Source organism: Schistocerca serialis, chromosome 3 (assembly GCF_023864345.2).
Source record: "Schistocerca serialis cubense isolate TAMUIC-IGC-003099 chromosome 3, iqSchSeri2.2, whole genome shotgun sequence".
NCBI lineage: Eukaryota > Metazoa > Arthropoda > Insecta > Orthoptera > Acrididae > Schistocerca > Schistocerca serialis.
The window spans coordinates 522,266,441-522,277,036 of NC_064640.1; the positions used below are offsets into that span (position 1 = coordinate 522,266,441).

Consider the following 10,596-nt stretch of genomic DNA (forward strand, 5'->3'; position numbering starts at 1 on the left):
ACTCTCCACTGTGGTCTTTAACCAGAGCGACTAGCTTTCCTGTCGTTGCTAGTTCCTCACAAAAGAACTTATTATACGATCCTTCGCCAGGAGTCGCCCAAATACCGTAAAGCAGCCTTTCACTTTCCCTCATTTCATCACCAGGGTTTACACATTGTGCGTTTTGTTCAGTATCTGAATGATCTTCAGCTCCATTGCTCTCAGACATACGAGTAGAAATTGGTATTTTTAACATGACCAACTTCACATAACCCACATCCTCATTGGCAACGCTCGTAACATCTGATTGCTTCACAATTTCTGAGACTTCGCTGCATCAGACGCTAACGTCACTTCTTCATTTAAACTGACGTAATAGTCTACTTCTTCATCTTCTCCCTCTTCAACATCTTCGTTTACCACGTTATGCATCAGATAAACATTCATTACTTTATTGTCTATCTTACCTTAATCCTTCTGCTCAAATATACGTAATCCATCACAGTATTCACCTTTCAATCCACTCCAATTTCGCGACTGAACAACATGTGTAAATCCCATCCTTCTGCTCAAATGGCCGGCCGATGTGGCCGAGCGGTTCTAGACGCTAAAGTCTGGAACCGCGCGACCGCTACGGTCGCAGGTTCGAGTCCTGCCTCGGGCATGGATGTGTGTGATGTCCTTAGGTTAGTTAGGTTTAAGTAGTTCTAAGTCCTAGGGGACTGATGACCTCAGATGTTAAGTCTCATAGTGGGCAGAGCCATTTGCTCAAATATATGTAATCCATCACAGTATTCACCTTTCAATCCACTACAATTTCGTGACTGAACAACATGTGTAAATCCCCATTACCAAAACGAATCTCCTCACATTCTGTTTCTTTACTGTTTTGGTTGCCTAAGTGTACTTTCCAAAAATTACAACACTAGCTTTCATCAGTAGTAGCTAGATTCATTTGGAGTTTCTTTTCTACCCTATCATTGTCACAATTCTGATCTATGTTGGCGTCACTATCAATGGTTCCTAAAGTAACATCAGTTTTACCTCTCACATTGTGACCCGCCAACGGAGGGGTCCTTAATTTAACTGGCCATTCTTCTCATCATTATCTCTAAAAGATGATTTTCGTTGGTTGTAATTTTGCCACTATCTGCCTCAATTCTCAAATACCACGTTATCACTTCTGTCTCCATTGTTGTTTTGGTCATCTCGCATCTGTTCCTCGTCTTGGTGGAATTTTTGTAATTATTTCCACCACCTCTGCCTCGTTTATTATTTTTGTTATTGTGGTTGCAATTGTTACTTCTAGAATTTGGCCTTCCACGGCAAAGTCTTGTCTTTAGGTTCTCTCAAATACCCTGTCTAATTTGTCTACATATTTTAGAATTGGTCAACAGAATCATCAGTCCCTTAAACCAAGCCCCACTGTATCTTTTCGGGTAACCTCCTCTTTAAGGCATCAGTTTCGGTTAACTCATCAAAGGGCTGGCTTAGATAAAATAATCTTTTCAGTTGGGGTCTATAGAACTCCTTCATCCCGCCTTTTTGTTGGCTGTAGTATGGTGCATTTAGATACTCGCTTTTAATCCTAGCCTGCTCAACCTCAGACAAAAATCTTTTCAAGGACTCTTCCTCAAACTCACCAAATGTCAGTCTGATAACTGAGTTGGTTGGGACTAGATAACGCTCTTCCCTCAAGAAATCTTGTCGTAAATTTTATCCTTAAATCAACAATCCTTCCTGGGAAGGAAGTGTCGTATTAAATTTACAGGGTGGAGTTTTCCATCCCCAGGAAAATGTTTCACATGCGTATTAGACCAGATACTACATCCAGAATTATATAATATTTTTGAATAAGTACCTTCTTGTAGGAACTGTACTTGTTTTTGAACATTAAAAAGTTTGTATGTAATATAGATACAGTTTCTTTTCAGTCTTCATCTATCTTTGATACCTAAGTTTTTACACTTCGACTTTACCATTTAAAGTTTTAATGTAAACTAGGTTTTGGTTAGTGCTACTTTTAAATTCACTCTTAGCTTTATAGTCTAAACTGGAAATTTCCTGTCTGTGGTCACTTTTTACTTCAGTAATTTTCAGTTCTGATTGCTCCAATCTGAATTTTGTTTCAGTTACCTTTGTCTCTATATCTGTCACTCTTTCATCTAGCTTTTCCACCTGTTTGTTAATAATTGTTACTTGGTCACATAGCTCTCTTTTGACTTCAGAAATTTGAATGCTTAGCTCATTAACTATTTAGGTTTTTGTTGTTAAAATTGCCTTGTTATGCTTCTTGTTTGCTTTAGAATTATTTTTGTCTATTCCTGAGAGTTTACTGCCCACTCTTTGACTTTGTTTTCAGATTGGCCTGTTGTATCTGTGATAACATGTCCTATGAGTTTAATATCCTACTACCTTCATTTTGATCTGTTACTGTTTGTTCTGAATCCCACGGACTTGTTGCTACTTGTTCTGCTCCCGATTAAAAATCGAGAGTTGTTGTTTCTGCTGTTGTTTGAAGTAATTCTACATCATCCACCTCCTCTGGCTCCTGCTCAGTAACATGTCACTTCTAAATTAGATACGTCGAAAAAATATCCTAACGCTGTTTGTGAAAATTACGATTAACTATTCTTATAGGTGTCATATCAGCTTGTTGTCAGAGTATTTCATTTCGATATCCATAAATTTTTTCGTTGATAAAATATACAAAAATATTTATTATACAACGGACAACAGGTTCAACTAATTTCCGCACATAAAATACTGGACAAGGCACCGTTGTAGGGTTCACTCCGCGCTCTTGTCTTAATATAGTATGTGCACTCAATTGACGTGAGATATGCACGACGAAGTCCCGATAATGCAAGATGGCTGTGTGCCTACATGCCGTAGCTTTTGAGGGTATCGTCTGGTTTGAATTGCTTTATGTGTTCCAGATTCGCTCTTTCTACGAAAATATCCATCAGAAAACGGCTTCTGTTGTTATTCAGTAAGGTAAAAAAGCCTTTGCACTGGTATAGATTTGGATTTATTGGCTGATAGCTTCTGTACTATACAGCTTTTACACTGCAACACATTTCTTAGTACTGCGCAACTTGAGTATCATTAACTTTTGCTGTCAGTTGATATTGGTTTATTACGTAGTTTCAGCCGTTGTAGGGACTTTGGTTTGTCATTAAACGAAAGAGACGGCTTCATCTTTTACGTCAGTAAACACATGTCGTCATTTCAGATAGTATTGTAAACATTATTATTCAAGTTAGGAACGTTAATCTTTACTTCATAGCGAAAAACTGTCAAGCAAATTACTGATACCACTTCTGATGAGATTAGTTGTTTGGTTACATGGCTGAGTGTGAAGTGCAAGGATCGATGCCATAGGAAAAGCGCTTCAACGGGAAGACTTGCCTTTGTTGTTTGATTTAAGCTGCTTCGCTAACCTAGGATGTATACTTCTAAGTTGCTCATGTTTGCAGCTGTTCTTGAGTCGAATTTTGGAATATTTACTTCGTCTTCTTTGGTTAAGGAACGTCGGGAACCACATCTATTAACTCCGCCTTAGTGGCACTGTCATCGGTATCACTGACATTGCTATCGGTCAGTGAAGATATTGATTATGTCTTGACGCTGGTACACTTTTCATATGACCAGAATCTCTTTGGGTTTACTGCCTTTTTTCGAGATAGAGTTTCATCGTCGAAACTAGTAGAAGAATTTTGCACTGAAGTCTGAAGAAAGTTTCGAGCTTCACCAACCTTGGAGATTACCGGTTATTTCAAACTTGACTTGCTTTTCTCGTTGCTTCTGCAACAATGTTCTGATCTATTTTCCGCTTCATTGGGCGATCAGTTCCATCTATTATTAATATGTTTGATATAAATTTCTCAGTTCCTATCGACACAAACTTTTTGAATTTAAGCTACATCTGGTCTACGTCTACGTAGTTTGGACGCTCTCTTAGGTGTCAAGCGAATTCAATTAAGACTAAACGCGCTGTTAAATGGTACTATCGCTATGTCACCTGGGCGACACTAACTTTTTGTCCTTTCTTCTCATTTCTTCGTAATTATTTTTTAAATTTATTAGCTTTCGGGAGTTGCCCATACAGTCATTTCACTAGTTGAATAACAATTACGACGATACGGACTTGAGGACAACACAACACCCAGTCGTCGACAGGAGAAAATCTCCGAACTGGCCGGGGCCCTTTCGCTTAGCAATCCTCCGTGCTCTGCTAGTAATTATCGGCCGCATATTGTCACCACAAACCAGGATGTCTTCCGACATCCACGTGCACCTCTCTGTTATGGCCACTGGCTGTTCCTGAGGTTCTTTCCTGTAAACACAAAATTTTAATCTTGAATACTTACTAAATTGTTGGTCTCTCTGAAGACGACTTTTCTGTACATGAAAGTTATATGGCCAGGTATGCAGTTGGCTTGGAAATTTCAGACCGCAGATTACTGACACGGATGGAGTAGAGCCTGGTGGTCTAGCGGTGTACTCACTTCGGCTCTGCATATACAAAAGTTGGCTGGAACGATTGAAACGATACAGAGAAGATTAGCACGGCCCCTGCGCAACGGCAAAGCGCATGTCTGGAAGGCGAGAGCTCACGGGATCTAATTCTATTCAGATCACTGAATTTTTCTGTCTGCCTTTAATCAGCCTTCGCCTCTCAACAGAGTCAGTAGTCGTCAGGAACGACACGTGGTTTTGATTTCACGTTAAACTGTAGGTCCCATTTCCCCATTTGCATAACGAAAATAGTTTAGGGAGACCCAAGTCGCCGAAGTGGCGTCCAATTGCAAACTTGCACCCGGACATTGAACTACACAAATTATTGCTGTGGAATGGGAGTCACTCACATATACAGAAGGAACTACGGATGTACCCCGAGGAAGTTTGACAGGACCAGTATTGTTCGTAATGTACGTGGCGTCCCTGGCAGGAAGATCGATATTTAGGAGATGACAGAGATTCTCATTTGGACCAACAAAGAGGATTTAGATGTAATAACATCATAACGCTCGGGTGGCGCGCCTTGGCTGGAGCACAGTTCGGAAGAGGGTGCAAAATTCGACACAGGACGGACATATTGCCAAGATCTATGCACTTGTGCAATAGTGCCAATTTCTGGAATAACACAACGACGTGAACCAGTAATCTCCAACAAAATGCTAAATGATAACATTTGCTGATGACGTTACTGTCATCAGTGAATAGGAGGAAAAATTACAGGATCTATTGAACGGAATATACTATCTAATGTATACAGAATATGGACTGGAAGTAAACTAGTAAGACGAAAGTAATGAGGAGCAGCAGAACTGAGATTAGCGGTGCACTTAACATCAAAATTGGGAACCAAGTACTCGTAGTATACGAAGTGAAGAAATTCTATAAATTAGGACGAAAAATAACATCAAACATATGCCTTAATTCGAGGAACAAATTCATGAGAATGTACATCTAGAGCACAGTATTGCATGGAAGTGGATCATGGACTGTTTGAAAGCCAGAAGAAAGAGAAAAGAAGCATATCTGATGCAGTGTAGTCGAAGAATGCTGAAAATACGTGTACTGATAAGATAAGGAATGAGGAGGTTCTCCGCAGAATCGGTGAAAAAAGGAATGTATGGAGTACATTGACTGCAAGACGGAACAGGGTGATAGGACACATGAAATACCTTCTATGTTCATAGAGGAGACCGTAGAGGTCAAAAAGTGTAGGGGAAGAAAGAGATTGGAATACATCCAAAAAATAACCTAGTTGTCGCTACTCTGAGACGAAGAGATTGGCATAGGGAGGGAAGTTGTGGCGAGCCGCATCAAACAAGCCTGAAGACTGATGAAAAAAAACGCCCGTTAAAATGTCACTACAATACAATTCTGGTGGTAGCGTAATGGCGTCGGGAAGTGTGGATAACTTTGTGTGCTCTTTCCTGCTAACCAAACGCCTGAAGAGATCTAGTTGCTATGTGTCTTAATAATTTCGTTATCGACACCACTTTGCGAAGTCTCCGCAAATGAAGCAACTTCTGGCGATGGGAACTCAATAGCTCAACGGTGCTTTGCTCCGTTTGCTCGAAGTTTGGTTGTTGGCGAGTCTTGTTACATTTCTGGAAGCATCCAGACTATGCTGGCAAGCACAAAACGTTTAAAGGGGCGAAATCGCAGGGATGTCGAGTTACGGACACTCGGGAAAGACGCCTACGAAACTCATCACTGCTGTCATCGTGTAGTGTTAGATTACTCGGTGTAAGAGTCTTGTTACTTACGAGCAGCTTTCGTTCTCTTACTTTCCTCCAAGCTCATCACCACACACATTTTTTCTTGAGAAACTGCATCACTTATGTTTAGCGCCCACTGAGGAACTTACACCACAAGATCAAATGCTTTCGCAGCAGCCGATTTGGATGTCTCGTATGTAATTAAAAACAGCTATTTACTGAAACTCACGTGAACACTGTGCATAGCCGAATATAAACATTAATAGACATTTACGCAACGGTGTGAACCACAGTGACAAAAAAATGGCTCTGAGCACTATGGGACTCAACTGCTGAGGTCATTAGTCCCCTAGAACTTAGAACTAGTTAAACCTAACTAACCTAAGGACATCACAAACATCCATGCCTGAGGCAGGATTCGAACCTGCGACCGTAGCGGTCTTGCGGTTCCAGACTGCAGCGCCTTTAACCGCACGGCCACTTCGACCGGCCCCACAGTGACAGATGGTAATAAATAACTGTACCTGTCAACTAACAGCTGGGCACTGGAAACTAAGTCTGTCCTCTGCTGGAGAGCCATCATCTCGTGGCACCGAAAGTGTAGATGTTGCTCTTTAGCAAATTGCGTTGGGCGATAACATTCCCAGGTCTTTCCAGTGTATCCAAGCTATAGAACATTACACAGATAACATGATTAAAATAAAATAAAATAAATACAACTCTAGCATTAATATTACAAATCCAGAAAGTATATCAAATGACTCAGTGTTACTTTATGTGTGTATAATAGGAATAAAACACGATTAAATTTGTAGGTGATTTGGAGTTTACAGGTTACGAAGCTTAGTATGAAGTTTAGTACACGTAGTTTCCACCTCTGGCATCAGCAAGGGCTTAACCCCCCCCCCCCCCCCCCCCTAGGTATCGAGTCGAACACCGCCAGTATGGAGAAAAGACAGGGTAGCTTGGGCATCACTTTATTCTGCGTTATCTTTTTTGAAAAATAACGCCACGGAAATTCTCTCGAATTCCGAGACGTGCTGTTAGAAGTTTCTCCTTCTCACATGAGCTAAATCTACATCTATATGTTCGTGACTACTCAGCAATTCACACTTACATGCTTGATGGAGAGTTCATAGAATCACTTACAGACTATATCAATACCGTTCCGCACTCCAATAGGTCGTGGAAAAAATGAATACTCTAATATTTCCGTGCGAGGGGTCATTTCTCTTACTTTATCATTATAGTTGTTTTCTCCATATGTAGGTTTCGGCGGTGAAATTTGTTGCTGATTGAAATTTCGTTGAAATGATTTCGCCGCAATGAAAACCTCTTTTGTTTTAATGATTGCTCCCCCCCCCAACTCTCTTACTATATCCATGATACTATAAGGAGCAGGTATATGAAAATGAGACAGATGGGAAAAAAGTAAGTAAACTGATCATTATTTCAAAAGTAATCAGCATAAGTGTTAATACATTTAGTCAACTGTGAGACAAGACAGTCGATGCCTTCAGGGAAAAAGGTTTGCTGTTACCTACGGTATCATGATTGCACCTCTTGGTCTGTATTATGTGGGCTCGCTCACATGTTGCAATGGTTTCGCTGGGAATCCCTTACACATCCTCCGTATTGTCCCTATTACTCCCCAAGCAATTTCCGTGTTTTTGGAGTCCTGAATAACTACATTTGTAGCCGTCGATTTGCTTTGAACGTAGAGATGTACGCCTAGGTACAATAATTTTTGTATGTCCATACTTCTGATTGGAGGTTTGAGGGATTTCGGCTATTCACTTACGTAATAAAATGAAACACCTTCAGCCGTCCTTACGGTGCTATTAATTATATGGCTACCTGTTTCAGTGGTTCAGTACGCAATCTTCAGGCTTTAACTGACGGTAAGGGGCCTAGCTCCAATCATATACATGATTCACCAGTGGCCAACATCTATGAAGTAGTTTTCGCAGACTACTTCAGTTGGTAGTTGGTAGTTGATGGATGAAGACACAACGTCGTTGTCATAGGTAGTATGCGAAAACTAACATCGTAAGGACAAATGTAGGTGTTTCATTTTATTACATACATACAATTATGGTTCCATAGTCAACCACAAACGCTTTCCCATGAAGACATTGACCATCTTGTCTCACAATGTGATAAATGTATTAACAGTTATAGCGATTACTTTTGAAATAATGAACAGTTTACTTACTTTTTTCCATCTGTCTCGTTTTAATTTGACTGCCCTCATGGAGGGTGTTTCATCACAGCGGTTACAAACTTTCAGAGGAGAGTACATCTAGATAATATAAAATCACATAGCAATGTATGGTCGGAAAAGCTCTCCTGGCGCAGTAGTGACGACACAAAACGCAAGAAAATGATACGAACGTGGTGAGAAAACATATTTCTTATGCTTAGTAAAACAGAAACAAAGCAATAAGAATAAAAACAGACAACGATCGTCATCAAAGAAGGTGTTCGAAACTACACCAGACACACATCCCCGGCGCATGGAAGTCCCTGTTCGTGTCCTTCCTTTCTTGTGTTTTGTGTCGTCCACTAACTCGTTTATGACTATGCATTGTCATATGATTTTCCATAGTCTACATGTACCCTATCTCTTCTGAAAGTTTGAAGTGACTGTGCTGAAACGCCCTGCATAAAAGAACCTTCTGACAGACAACCAACATTCAGATGCGATTTCTGTATGAGTAGCCTGCTGCGTTGACTGGAATACTCTCTTTCAAATTCTGAAGGTGGCAGGGGTAAAATGCTGGAAGTGAAATGCTATTTACAATTTGTACGGAAACCAGATGGCAGTTACCAGTTGAGGGACACAAAAGGGAAGCAGTGATTGAGAAGGGAATGAGACAGAGTTGCAGCCTATCCCCAAATTTGGAGTAGGAACGAAAATCCATGGAAAAGAAATAAAAACTTTGAGGTTTGCCAGCGACATTGTAATTCTGTCAGAGACAGGAAAGGACTTGGAAGAGCAGTTGAAAGGAATGGACAGTGTCTTGAAAGGAGGATATAAGATGAACATTGGATAGAAGATGAACATTAACAAAAGCAAAACGAGGATAATGGAATGGAGTCGAACAAAATCATGTGATGCTGAGGGAATCAGATTAGGAAATGAGACGCTTAAAGTAGTAGATGAGTTTGCTATCTGGGACGCAAAATAACTGATGATGGTTGAAGTAGAGACGATATAAAATGTAGACTGGCTATAGCAAACAAAGCGTTTCTTCAGAAATTTGTTAACATTGAGTATAGATTTAAGTGTTAGGAAGTCTTTCCTGAAAGTATTTGTATGGAGTGCAACTATGTATGGAAGTGAAACATGGACGATAAATAGTTTAGACAAGAAGGGAATAGAAGCTTTCGAAACGCGGTGCTGCAGAAGAATGCTGAAGATTAGATGGGTAGATCACGTATTTATGAGGGGTACTGAATAGAACTGGGGCGAAGAGGAATTTGTGGCAAAACTTGACTAGAAGAAGGGATCGGTTGACAGGACACTTTCTGAGGCCTCAAGGGATCACCAATTTAGTATTTGAGTGAAGCGTGGAGGGTATAAAAAATGGTTCAAATGGCTCTGAGCACTATGGGACTTAACAAAATGGCTCTGAGCACTATGGGACTTAACATCTGTGGTCATCAGTCCCCTAGAACTTAGAACTACTTAAACCTAACTAACCTAAGGACATCACACACATCCATGCCCGAGGCAGGATTCGAATCTGCGACCGTAATGGTCGCGCGGTTCCATACTGTAGTGCCTAGAACCGCTCGGCCACTCCGGCCGCCTGTGGAGGGTAAAAATCGTAGAGGGAGACCAAGAGATGAATACACAAATGAGACTCAGAAGGATGTAGATTGCAGTAGTTACTCGGAGATGAAGGGGCTTGCATAGGATAGTGTAGAATGGAGAGCTGTATCAAACCAGTCTCTGGACTGAAGACCACAACAACAATCCGCTTCGTGATCATACCTTATACAGAGCTGGGCAAAAATGTGGAAACTTCACGAGAACTGCATGCGTGAACAGAAATACAGAGGCTAGCCAAACCTGCAGGCAGAAACACATCATCCGCTAAGTCACAACGAGGATGAAAGTGCGTGTTGCGTGATCGTGAAGGCCAGCCGGTGTAGAGGATTGTGACGAAAAATAAGAGGACGACAACTGCAAAAGTCCCTGCAGAACAGAATGTGGATCTCGCGAACCCTGCAGAAACAACACGAGAGCTCCAGAAGCAGGGAACTGCAGGATGAACTATAATTGCAAAACTACTCATTAGTGATGCAAATGTTCGTAACAAGAAAACGAGATGCAGAAGTCATAAAACGTAGTCCATAGGGCAGTGGAATAATG

General features: G+C 40.9%; 1 pseudogene; it reads left to right on the top strand.

The window, feature by feature from the left end:
- The first annotated feature begins 4,498 nt into the window (after positions 1 to 4,498).
- On the top strand, positions 4,499 to 4,614 carry LOC126472283 (U6 spliceosomal RNA; annotated as a pseudogene).
- Positions 4,615 to 10,596: the final 5,982 nt, after the last annotated feature.